Raw genomic sequence first — 13,792 nt, forward strand, 5'->3', positions numbered from 1 at the left:
CAGCTCTAGAGAAACAGGACGCACTCATATTGAGGGCAGACGTGGAGATTGAAGCTGAATGTATGCTTATCCCAATTGAGGTGAACTTATGCGTTCAGTCAGGAAGATATACTGATCAAGTCTTGGCCGGAACCAAACAATGGTTTAGGTTATCCAACGAATCACAGAGCCGAGTACCTCTGAGATATTTTAACTTTACTCAGTTTGGCGGGTTTCACTTTGCTCTGTGATTTGGATGCTAAGGGAACATCGGCCTAAAATCACACGTTTTAACGTGAAATATGTCTGTTTTCTCACATGTCGAGCGGCTGTTAGAAGCGGAAATTTGAGTAAAACATGGCGGGGCTCGTCCGGGATTTGGCCCGTGACCTCTTGCATTTCAAATGTGATCATTCCGAAGCGAGAACCATATCCGTGGACCAACAAGCCTCCGACAAGAGAAGCGCAGCTCTCAGATTCTGACGGTGGTGAGAAATGATATTATGACCCATCGTTCATGTGCTGTCTCTCAGATACCTATCTAATTAGTGACCCTCGCCATTGTCCTGCTGCTGTTCTCCTTTTGACGAATATATTATTAATTTGAGACATGACACGAGGAAAGTTCAGCATCCCTGTAATTAAAATGTGAATTTGGCGATGAGGTGAAATGTGAATGTCAAAACGTGGTCAAGCTGTAAGCCAACGACGACGAGGACGGGATTCGAACCCATGCGTGCAGTGAACAATGGATTAGCAGTCCATAGCCTTAACTTCTCGGACACCTCGTCTCTGCTTTAACACATCGTCAGCCATTCACTCTCCTGCTTTTTGTATCCAAACAGAGATAACGTGCAAGAAAGTCCACTTCACAGCTTGCTCTGCCCGTGCATGCAGATCGACAATGATGAAAACTTGCCATGAGATTCTATAAGCAAACAGCCTTCCGTTACTTCAGGTGAGTGACTGGAAGAGATGGTTGTTTTCTCGGCAGAATCACAACAAAGAATATAAAATTTCACGTAACGAGATAAGTTGACCGCGTCAGAACTCGAACCTGCAATCTTCTGATAATTTTGCGGTTATAATCGAAGTCAGATGCCTTATCCATTAGGCCACGCGGCCGCTGCCAGCACCATCCATTGTGTTGTTGTGTATATTGCGAGCAAATTCGGGGCAACTGCAATATCAAGGAGTGGATTTTGGAAAAGATGAGCATATTTCGAGTGAATGAACAGATGCACTGCGATCTGGTTGCGCACCGGCGCAGGCAAGCGCAATGTCAATTGGAACACAACAGTTTAACAATTCGGTTATTGCAGCTGAAATCATACTCCTTCTCAGACTATACAGATGACCCGGGTTTATGAGAAAATCAGTTTTAAAGGAAAGATTATGAACCGGAACTGACAACCAGCCCATTTAAACAGACACAGAATGATCCGGGACTGCTAGGACATCCCTTTTTCCCAGCTGCAGAATAACCCTTGACTGACAGCAGTTCCCTTTTTTACAAGAATAAAGTGAGATTTCGATCATCCCTGAAGGCAATTGTGCAGTGGGGCTCAGGACCACGCGGGGCAGAGACTGTTCTTGAAGCCACAGGTGATAGACAGGCAGGAAGGAGGGAGGGACGTAAAACCAGCCCAGTCTGAAATATATAAATATTTAACATTTTAAGAAAATAAATGCATTTAAATTGTAATTAAAAAAAATTGAATTTGAGTTGTTTAAATAAATAAATAATTGAATCATAATCTATGTATTTTTTGATTGAACGAAGGCTGTGTAACTAGAAAAATTCCATTGTAAATAAGGGGTGCAGTCAATAAATACCCAAACACAGTAAGCCCATGGTGGAAGACAAGCCATGAGGGAAGATGTGGGCTACAAGGGCGATCTTTTAAAGTCGCGTCTGTCTTTCTGCTGGATCTGACAGCAGCTGCTTGTGCTGTGAAAGAGGTCAAATATAATAGAGCCCAGCGCAGGACGAACAGAAAAAGCATATTTATTTTGGAAGTAAAAAATTTGGGATTATATATTAATATACACATATATATATACACATGTATAAACAAAGTCAGTAAGTCAGTCATGTCGGATCTTGGTTTGATTTGATTTGAATTTGAAAATAAGGATGGAGGATGTCATCATGTCACACAGCCAACACGCAAGCCCTGCCTAAAATCGCTATATTTCTAACTTGTGTATTTTCGCTTCTTTCAGATGTGGAATAGCAAAATCCCACAGCAGATTCTTCTACCGTCAGGGAGTCCACGAAGGAGTGTTCAATCAAATCAGTCCAGCAGCTTTGCCAGACCGGCTTGATTTCCTGTCCGCTTTGAATTCGGCAGCTAAGGGACGAATTCAAAAGGAAACTTCGCTCATCTTTTCAGCTCTAGATAAACAGGACGCACTCATATTCAGGGTAGAGGTTGAGATTGACGCTGAATGTTTGTTTATCCCAATTGAGGTTAACTTATACCTTCAGACAGGAAGATATACTGAACCAAACAAGGATTTAGATTATCCAACGAGTCACAGAGCCGAGTACTTCTGAGATATTTTAACTTTACTCACTTTGGCGGGTTTCACTTTGCTCTGGGATTTGGATGCTAAGGGAACATCGGCGTAAAATCACACGTTTTAACGTGAAATATGTCTGTTTTCTCACATGTAGAGCGGCTGTTCGAAGCGGAAATTTGTGTAAAACATGGCGGGGCTCGTCCGGGATTTGGCCCGTGACCTCTCGCATTTCAAATGTGATCATTCCGAAGCGAGAATCATAACCGTGGACCAACGAGCCGCCGACAGTGAAAAGCGCAGCTCTCAGATTCTGACGGTGGTAAGAAATGATATTATGGCCCATCGTGCATGTGATTTCTCTCAGATACCTATCTAATTAGTGCCGCTCGCCATGGTACTGCCACTGTTCTCCTTTTGACGAATGTATTATTAATTTGAGACATGACATGAGCAAAGTACAGCATCCCTGTAAGTAAAAGGGGAATTTGGCGATGAGGTTAAATGTGAATGTCAAAACGTGGTCAAGCTGCAAGCCAACGACAATGGGATTCGAACCCATAAGTGCAGAGCACAATGGCTTAACAGTTCATCGCATTAACCTCTCGGCCACCTCGTCTCTTAGGTAGTGTTTTGTCAGCCCTTCAATCTTCTGCTAGTATTCAAACAGAAATACTATGCAAGACTGTCCACTTTACAGCTTGCTCTGCCCGTGCATGCAGATCGACAATGATAAAAACGTGCCATTCGATTCTTCAAGCAAACAGCCTTCCTTTCCTTCAGGTGAGTGACTGGAAGAGATGGTTGGTTTCTCGGCAGAATCAAAACAAAGAATACAACATTTCACGCAGCGAGCTAAGTTGACCGCGGCAGGACTCGAACCTGCAATCTTCTGATATTTTCGCTGTTTTCATTGAAGACAGACGCCTTATTCTTCAGGCCACGCGACCTCTGCCAGCAACATGTCGTGTGTTGTTGTTTATATTGGGAGAAAATTCGGGGCAACTGCAACATCAAGGAGTGGATGTCGGAAAAAATGAGCATATTTCGAGTGAGTGAACTGATGAAATGCGATCTGCGTGCGCACCGGCGCAGGCAAGCCCAATGTAAATTGGAACACAACAGTTTAACAATTCGGTTATTGCAGCTGAAATCACACTCCTTCTCAAACTATACAGGATGTCCCAGGTTTATGAGAAAAAAGGAAAGATTATGAACCGGAACTGACAACCAGCCCGTTTAAACAGACACAGAATGATCCGGGACAGCAAGGACACCCTTGTACCCAGATGCAGAATGACATTTGACTGACAGCAGTGCCATTTTAAAAGAATAAAGTGAGATTTCTATCATCCCTGAAGGCAGTTGCGCAGTGGGGCTCAGGACCACGCGGGACAGAAACTGTTATTGAAGCCACAGGTGCTCGACTGGCAGGAAGGAGGGAGGGACGTAAAACCAGCCCACACTCAAACATATATATATTTGAAATTTTTAGAAAATAAGTACAGTTAAATTTTATTTTAAACTAATTGAATTTGATTTGTTTGAAATAAATAAATAATTGAATCGTTATCTGGATATATTTTTTGATAGAACGAAGGCTGTGTGAGCAGAAGAATTTCATTGGAAATGAGAGCTGCAGTCAATAAATACCCAAACACAGTAAGCCCATGGTGGAAGACAAGCCACGAGGGAAGATGTGGGCTACAAAGGCGATCTTTTAAAGTCGCGTGTGTCTTTCTCCTGGATCTGACAGCAGCTGCTTGTGCTGTTGAAAGAGGTCAAATGTAATAGAGCCAATGCAGACAGAACAGAAAAAGCACATTTATTGTGAAAGTTAAAAAGTTCAGATTGAATTCATGTATAAATATATATATTTACATGTATACACACAGTCTGTCAGTGAGTTATGTCTTGTCTTGTCTTGATTTGATTTGATTTGAATTTCAAAATATGGGTGGAGGATGTCATCATGTCACATAGCCCACACGCAAGCCCTGGAGAAAATCGCTATATTTCTAACTTGTGTATTATCCCTTCTTTCAGATGTGGAATAGCAAAATCCAACAGCAAATTCTTCTACCGTCAGAATGTCCACGAAGGAGTATTCAATCAAATCAGTATGGCTTCAAGTTGCAAGTAATGCATTTTTCTCACATGACATGAAATGCACAGTAAGATCGCACACACGTTTGCACACACTCTGGCTTACACAAACAAACACACAAATTAAAATTCCTGCACCCTCCAAAGGCAGTTTTTAAAATTTGAAATTTGAAATCCGTGACAGACAGCACATCGCTTTTAAACAGACACAGAACGATCGGGGCTGATAGCCCACCATTTTAAACAATTAGAGAATGATCACGGACTGAAAGCACATCCCCTTAAAAGGGACACGGAAACACAATGAATAAAAAGAGATAAATATGTGAAACTCAGCAGGTCGTGCAGATTCTGTGGCTGAAGAACCCGGTTTCACATTCTGTCGGATAATCATTCCTATATTTTAGGAAAATGTTCAAGGTTACAGATTTTTTCAACAAAAATAGCGCCTGGAAATAAATACGCAGCGACAAAGGTCAAATGGAAACGTATGCGATACAGTGGTAAGCAGGAGTGATTAAATAATAAATGGCACAATGGAGTAAGGCAAAGTGGGTGGTAATCGGGCAATAACGTAACAAAGGATGGTCCAGAGGAGGTGTTAGTGGGAATAGCAGACATTACCAGACAATGGGAGCGGTACTTATGATCCGATACGTTGAACCTAATGTTGAGGTCAGAAGACTATTACATGCCTACAATATAAGGTGTCACCGCCTTTAATCAGACCAGGCAGCTTGGACACCCCGGATTGATATCCTCTCCGCTTGGAATTCGGTAGCCAATGGACTAATTCCAAAGCCAGCTTCTCAGATCTTGTCAGCTCCATAGAAACAGGACGCATTCATATTCAGGGCAGAGGTGGAGATTGACGCTGAATGTATGCTTATCCCCTGTGAGGTGAGTTTATGCGTACAGACAGGAAGACATCCTGGTCAAGTATTGGCCGGAACCAAACACGCGTTTAGGTTATCCAACCAGTCACAGAGCCGAGTACTTCTGAGATTCTTTAACTTTACTCAGTTGGGTGAGTTTCACTTTGCTCTGGGTTTTGGACGCTGTGGGAACATCCGCGCAAAATCACACGTTTTAACATGAAATATGTCTGTTTTCTCACATGTCGAGTAAAAAATGGCGGGGCTCGTCCGAGATTTGGCCTGAGACCTGTCGCATTTCAAATGTGATCATCTCTAAGCGAGAATCGTACACCTCGACCAACGAGCCGCCACAGTGAAGAGCGTAGCTCTCAAATTCTGACGGTTGTGAGAAAAGATATTAGGCCCCTCGTGCTTGTACTGTCCCTCAGAGACCTATCTAATTAGTCCACCTCCCCATAGTCCTGCAAATGTTATCCTTTTGACGAATATATTTTTAATTTGAGACACGACATGAGCAAATACAGCATCCTTGTCAATAAAAGGGGAATTTGGCGACGAGGTTAAATGTGATTGACAATAGGACCAGGGGGGGTCAAAGCTGTATTACAACACCGACGAGGATGGGATTCTTAAAAAATCCGTGTCAGGGCATAGTGGATTAACAGTCCAACGCTTTAACCTCTCGGCCATTTCATCTCTCACTCAGCGCACCCTCCGCCGTTCAATCTCCTGCTTTTTGTATGCAAACATAAATAATGTGCAAGAAAGTCCACTTCACAGCTTGCTCTGCCCGTGCATGCAGATCGAAAATGATGAAAAGGTGCCATGAGATTGTTAAAGCAAACAGCCTTCCTTAACTTCATCTGATTGACTGGAACTGATCACAACAAAGAATATAAAATTTCCGGCAGCGAGCTATTTGACCGAGGCAGGATTTGAAGCTGTAATTTTCTGATAACTTCGTGGTTACAATCGAAGTCAGACGCCTTAACCATTACGCCAAGCGGCCTCTGGCATCAGCGTCCATTGTGTTGTTGGGTATATTGGGAACAAATTCGGGGCAACTGCAATATCAAGGAGTGGATTGAGGAAAGATGAGCATATTTCGAGTAAATGAACAGATGCTCTGCGATCTGGGTGTGCACCTGCGCAGGCAACCCCTATGTAAGTGGGAACACAACAGTTTAACAATTCGGTCATTGCAGCTGAAATCATACTCCTTCTCAAACTATACAGGATGACCCGGGTTTATGAGACAATCCGTTTTAAAGGGAAAGATTATGAACCGGAACTGACACCCAGCCCGTTTAAACAGACACAGAATGATCTGGGACTGCAAGGACATCCCTTTTACCCAGATGCAGAATGAGCCTGGACTGACAGCAGTTCCCTTTTAAAAGAATAAAGTGAGATTTCTATCATCCCTGAAGGCAATTGTGCAGTGGGGCTCAGGAGCACGCGGGACAGAGACGGTTATTGAAGCCACAAGTGATAGACAGGCAGGAAGGAGGGTGGGAGGGACGTAAAACCAGCCCAGACTGAAAGCCAATTTTTAAATATAGATATATTTCACATTTTAAGAAAATAAATACATTTAATTTATTTTTTAATTGAATTTGATTTGTTTTAAATAAATAAATAATTGATTCATAATCGATATATTTTTGATTGAACGAAGGCTGTGTGACTGGAAAAATTCCATTGGAAATGAGGGGTGCAGTCAATAAATACCCAAACACAGTAAGCCCATGGTGGAAGACAAGCCACGAGGGAAGATTTGGCCTACAAAGGCGATCTTTTAAAGTCGCGAGTGTCTTTCTGCTGCATCTGACAGCAGCTGCTTGTGCTGTGAAAGAGGTCAAATGTAATAGAGCCCCTTGCAGGCAGAACAGAAAAAGTACATTTATTTTGGAAGTTAAAAAGTTGGGATTGGACATAAATATATATATATACACAGTCAGTCAGTCAGTCATGTCTTGCCTTGTCTTGTCTCGTCTTGTCTTGATTTGATTTGATTTGAATTGATTTGAATTTGAAAATAAGGGTGGAGGATGTCATCATGTCACACAGCCCACACGCAAGCCCTGGCTACAATCGCTATATTTCTAACTTGTGTATTTTCCATTCTTTCAGGTGTGGAATAGCAAAATCCCACAGCAGATTCTTTTACCGTCCGTGAATCCACGAAAGATGTTCAATCAAATCAGTACGGTTTCAAGCTGCATGTAATGCATTTTTCTCACATAACAGTAAGATCGCACAGCACGTTTGCACACACACTGGCTTACACAAACACACAAACAAACTAAAATTCCTGCACCCTCTAAAGGCAGTTTTTGAAATTTGAAATTTGAACTCCGGGACAGACAGCACATCGCTTTTTAACAGACATAGAATGATGTAGAGCTGATAGCACACCATTTTAAATAGACAGAGAATGATCCCAGACAGACAGCACATCCCCTTAAAAGGGACACGGAAACAGGATGAATAAAAACAGGTAAATATGCAAAACACAGCAGGTCGTGCAGATTCTGTGGATGAAGTACACGGTTTCACGTTCTGTCGGATAATCATTGCAATATTTTAGGAAAACGTTCAAGATTACAGATTTTTCAACAAAAATGGCGCCTGGAAATAATACGCAGCGAGAAATGTCAAATGGGAACGTCTGTGATACAGTGAAACGCAGGAGTGATTAAATAATAAATGGCACAATGGATAAAGGTAAAGTGGGTGGTAATCGGGCAAGAACGTATCAAAGGATGGTCCAGAGGACGTGTTAATGGGAATAGCAGAACCATTACCAGACAATGGGAGCGGTGCTTATCACCCGATACGTTGAACCTAATGTTGAGGCCAGAAGACTATAACATGCCTACAATATAAGTGTCAACGCCTTTTAATCAGACCAGGACGCTTGGCCACCCCGGATTGATTTCCTGTCCGCTCTGAATTCGGCAACCAAGATGCGAATTCAACAGCTAGCTTCTCTCATCTTTTCAGCTCTAGATAAACAAGACGCATTCATATTCATGGGAGAGGTGGAGATTGACGCTGAATGTATGCGTATCCCCATTGAGTAGAGCTGATGCGCACAGACAGGAAGATTCACTGCTCAATTATTGGCCGGAACTAAACACGGGTTTAGTTATCCAACGAGTCACAGAGCCGAGTACTTCTGCGATACTTTAACTTTACTCTGTTTTGTGAGTTTCACTTTGCTCTGGGATTTGGACGCTGTGGGAACAATCGCCGCAAAATCACACGTTTTAATGTGAAATATGTCTGTTTTCTCACATGTCAAGAGGCTGTAAGGAGCGGAACTTTGAGTAAAAATAGGCGGGGCTTGTTCAGGATTTGGCCCGAGACTTGTTGCATTTCAAATGTGATCATTCCTAGGCGAGAATCATACCCCGAGACCAACGAGCCGCCGACAGTGAAGAGCGCAGCTCTCAGATTGTGACGGTAGTGAGAAAAGATATTAGGCCCATCGTGCTTGTGCTGTCCCTCAGAGACCTATTTAATTAGTGCCACTCGCCATAGTCCTGCAAATGTTATCCTTTTGACGAATATATTATTAATTTGAGACATGACATGATCAAAGTGCAGCATCCTTGTCAGTGAAAGGGAAATTCGGCGATGACGTTAATGTGATTAACAAAGTGACCAGGGAAGTCAAAGCTGAACACAAATACGATGAGGATGGGATTTAAACCCATGCGTGCAGAACAAAATTGATTGGTAGTCCATCGCCTTAATTTCTCGGCCACCCTCGTCTCTTATTCAGCCAAGCGTCAGCCTTTCAATCTCCTGCTTTTTGTAACCCAACATAAATAATGTGCAAGAAAGTCCACTTCACAGCTTGCTCTGCCCGTGCATGCAGATCGAAAATGATGAAAAGGTGCCATGAGATTGTTAAAGCAAACATCCTTCCTTAACTTCATCTGATTGACTGGAACTGATCACAACAAAGAATATAAAATTTCTGACAGCGAGCTATTTGACCGAGGCAGGATTTGAAGCTGTAATTTTCTGATAACTTCGTGGTTACAATCGAAGTCAGACTCCTTAACCATTACGCCAAGCGGCCTCTGGCATCAGCGTCCATTGTGTTGTTGGGTATATTGGGAACAAATTCGGGACAACTGCAATATCAAGGAGTGGATTGAGGAAAGATGAGCATATTTCGAGTAAATGAACAGATGCTCTGCGATCTGGGTGTGCACCAGCGCAGGCAACCCCTATGTAAGTGGGAACACAACAGTTTAACAATTCGGTCATTGCAGCTGAAATCATACTCCTTCTCAAACTATACAGGATGACCCGGGTTTATGAGACAATCCGTTTTAAAGGGAAAGATTATGAAACGGAACTGACACCCAGCCCGTTTAAACAGACACAGAATGATCTGGGACTGCAAGGACATCCCTTTTACCCAGATGCAGAATGAGCCTGGACTGACAGCAGTTCCCTTTTAAAAGAATAAAGTGAGATTTCTATCATCCCTGAAGGCAATTGTGCAGGGGGGCTGAGGAGCACGCGGGACAGAGACGGTTATTGAAGCCACAAGTGATAGACAGGCAGGAAGGAGGGAGGGAGGGACGTAAAACCAGCCCAGACTGAAAGCCAATTTTTAAATATAGATATATTTCACATTTTAAGAAAATAAATACATTTAATTTATTTTTTAATTGAATTTGATTTGTTTTAAATAAATAAATAATTGATTCATAATCGATATATTTTTGATTGAACGAAGGCTGTGTGACTGGAAGAATTCCATTGGAAATGAGGGGTGCAGTCAATAAATACCCAAACACAGTAAGCCCATGGTGGAAGACAAGCCACGAGGGAAGATTTGGCCTAAAAAGGCGATCTTTTAAAGTCGCGAGTGTCTTTCTGCTGCATATGACAGCAGCTGCTTGTGCTGTGAAAGAGGTCAAATGTAATAGAGCCCAGCGCAGGCAGAACAGAAAAAGTACATTTATTTTGGAAGTTAAAAAGTTGGGATTGGACATAAATATATATATATACAAAGTCAGTCAGTCAGTCATGTCTTGCCTTGTCTTGTCTCGTCTTGTCTTGATATGATTTGATTTGATTTCAATTTGAAAATAAGGGTGGAGGATGTCATCATGTCACACAGCCCACACGCAAGCCCTGGCTAAACTCGCTATATTTCTAACTTGTGTATTTTCCATTCTTTCAGGTGTGGAATAGCAAAATCCCACAGCAGTTTCTTTACCGTCCGAGAATCCACGAAAGAGTGTTCAATCAAATCAGTACGGTTTCAAGCTGCATGTAATGCATTTTTCTCACATAACAGTAAGATCGCACAGCACGTTTGCACACACACTGGCTTACACAAACACACAAACAAACTAAAATTCCTGCACCCTCTAAAGGCAGTTTTTGAAATTTGAAATTTGAACTCCGGGACAGACAGCACATCGCTTTTAAACAGACATAGAATGATGCAGAGCTGATAGCACACCATTTTAAATAGACAGAGAATGATCCCAGACAGACAGCACATCCCCTTAAAAGGGACACGGAAACAGGATGAATAAAAACAGATAAATATGCAAAATGCAGCAGGTCGTGCAGATTCTGTGGATGAAGTACACGGTTTCACGTTCTGTCGGATAATCATTGCAATATTTTAGGAAAACGTTCAAGATTACAGATTTTTCAACAAAAATGGCGCCTGGAAATAATACGCAGCGAGAAATGTCAAATGGGAACGTCTGTGATACAGTGAAACGCAGGAGTGATTAAATAATAAATGGCACAATGGATAAAGGTAAAGTGGGTGGTAATCGGGCAAGAACGTATCAAAGGATGGTCCAGAGGACGTGTTAATGGGAATAGCAGAACCATTACCAGACAATGGGAGCGGTGCTTATCACCCGATACGTTGAACCTAATGTTGAGGCCAGAAGACTATAACATGCCTACAATATAAGTGTCAACGCCTTTTAATCAGACCAGGACGCTTGGCCACCCCGGATTGATTTCCTGTCCGCTCTGAATTCGGCAACCAAGATGCGAATTCTACAGCTAGCTTCTCTCATCTTTTCAGCTCTAGATAAACAAGACGCATTCATATTCATGGGAGAGGTGGAGATTGACGCTGAATGTATGCGTATCCCCATTGAGTAGAGCTGATGCGCACAGACAGGAAGATACACTGCTCAATTATTGGCCGGAACTAAACACGGGTTTAGTTATCCAACGAGTCACAGAGCCGAGTACTTCTGCGATACTTTAACTTTACTCTGTTTTGTGAGTTTCACTTTGCTCTGGGATTTGGACGCTGTGGGAACAATCGCCGCAAAATCACACGTTTTAATGTGAAATATGTCTGTTTTCTCACATGTCAAGAGGCTGTGAGGAGCGGAACTTTGAGTAAAAAATGGCGGGGCTTGTTCAGGATTTGGCCCGAGACTTGTTGCATTTCAAATGTGATCATTCCTAGGCGAGAATCATACCCCGAGACCAACGAGCCGCCGACAGTGAAGAGCGCAGCTCTCAGATTGTGACGGTAGTGAGAAAAGATATTAGGCCCATCGTGCTTGTGCTGTCCCTCAGAGACCTATCTAATTAGTGCCACTCGCCATAGTCCTGCAAATGTTATCCTTTTGACGAATATATTATTAATTTGAGACATGACATGATCAAAGTGCAGCATCCTTGTCAGTGAAAGGGAAATTCGGCGATGACGTTAATGTGATTGACAAAGTGACCAGGGAAGTCAAAGCTGAACACAAATACGATGAGGATGGGATTTAAACCCATGCGTGCAGAACAAAATTGATTGGTAGTCCATCGCCTTAATTTCTCGGCCACCCTCGTCTCTTATTCAGCCAAGCGTCAGCCTTTCAATCTCCTGCTTTTTGTAACCCAACATAAATAATGTGCAAGAAAGTCCACTTCACAGCTTGCTCTGCCCGTGCATGCAGATCGAAAATGATGAAAAGGTGCCATGAGATTGTTAAAGCAAACATCCTTCCTTAACTTCATCTGATTGACTGGAACTGATCACAACAAAGAATATAAAATTTCTGGCAGCGAGCTATTTGACCGAGGCAGGATTTGAAGCTGTAATTTTCTGATAACTTCGTGGTTACAATCGAAGTCAGACTCCTTAACCATTACGCCAAGCGGCCTCTGGCATCAGCGTCCATTGTGTTGTTGGGTATATTGGGAACAAATTCGGGACAACTGCAATATCAAGGAGTGGATTGAGGAAAGATGAGCATATTTCGAGTAAATGAACAGATGCTCTGCGATCTGGGTGTGCACCAGCGCAGGCAACCCCTATGTAAGTGGGAACACAACAGTTTAACAATTCGGTCATTGCAGCTGAAATCATACTCCTTCTCAAACTATACAGGATGACCCGGGTTTATGAGACAATCCGTTTTAAAGGGAAAGATTATGAAACGGAACTGACACCCAGCCCGTTTAAACAGACACAGAATGATCTGGGACTGCAAGGACATCCCTTTTACCCAGATGCAGAATGAGCCTGGACTGACAGCAGTTCCCTTTTAAAAGAATAAAGTGAGATTTCTATCATCCCTGAAGGCAATTGTGCAGTGGGGCTGAGGAGCACGCGGGACAGAGACGGTTATTGAAGCCACAAGTGATAGACAGGCAGGAAGGAGGGAGGGAGGGACGTAAAACCAGCCCAGACTGAAAGCCAATTTTTAAATATAGATATATTTCACATTTTAAGAAAATAAATACATTTAATTTATTTTTTAATTGAATTTGATTTGTTTTAAATAAATAAATAATTGATTCATAATCGATATATTTTTGATTGAACGAAGGCTGTGTGACTGGAAGAATTCCATTGGAAATGAGGGGTGCAGTCAATAAATACCCAAACACAGTAAGCCCATGGTGGAATACAAGCCACGAGGGAAGATTTGGCCTAAAAAGGCGATCTTTTAAAGTCGCGAGTGTCTTTCTGCTGCATATGACAGCAGCTGCTTGTGCTGTGAAAGAGGTCAAATGTAATAGAGCCCAGCGCAGGCAGAACAGAAAAAGTACATTTATTTTGGAAGTTAAAAAGTTGGGATTGGACATAAATATATATATATACAAAGTCAGTCAGTCAGTCATGTCTTGCCTTGTCTTGTCTCGTCTTGTCTTGATATGATTTGATTTGATTTCAATTTGAAAATAAGGGTGGAGGATGTCATCATGTCACACAGCCCACACGCAAGCCCTGGCTAAACTCGCTATATTTCTAACTTGTGTATTTTCCATTCTTTCAGGTGTGGAATAGCAAA

General features: G+C 42.4%; 1 non-coding gene across 1 annotated transcript; it reads right to left on the reverse strand.

Moving 5' to 3' along the window:
- Positions 1-688: 688 nt before the first annotated feature.
- On the reverse strand, positions 689-770 carry trnas-gcu (transfer RNA serine (anticodon GCU)). The gene has a single exon. It is a non-coding gene; the product is annotated as a tRNA-Ser (tRNA).
- Between the last annotated feature and the right edge of the window lie 13,022 nt (positions 771-13,792).

The sequence above is a fragment of the Pristiophorus japonicus genome, unplaced genomic scaffold (assembly GCF_044704955.1).
Source record: "Pristiophorus japonicus isolate sPriJap1 unplaced genomic scaffold, sPriJap1.hap1 HAP1_SCAFFOLD_85, whole genome shotgun sequence".
NCBI classification, from domain to species: Eukaryota; Metazoa; Chordata; class Chondrichthyes; family Pristiophoridae; genus Pristiophorus; species Pristiophorus japonicus.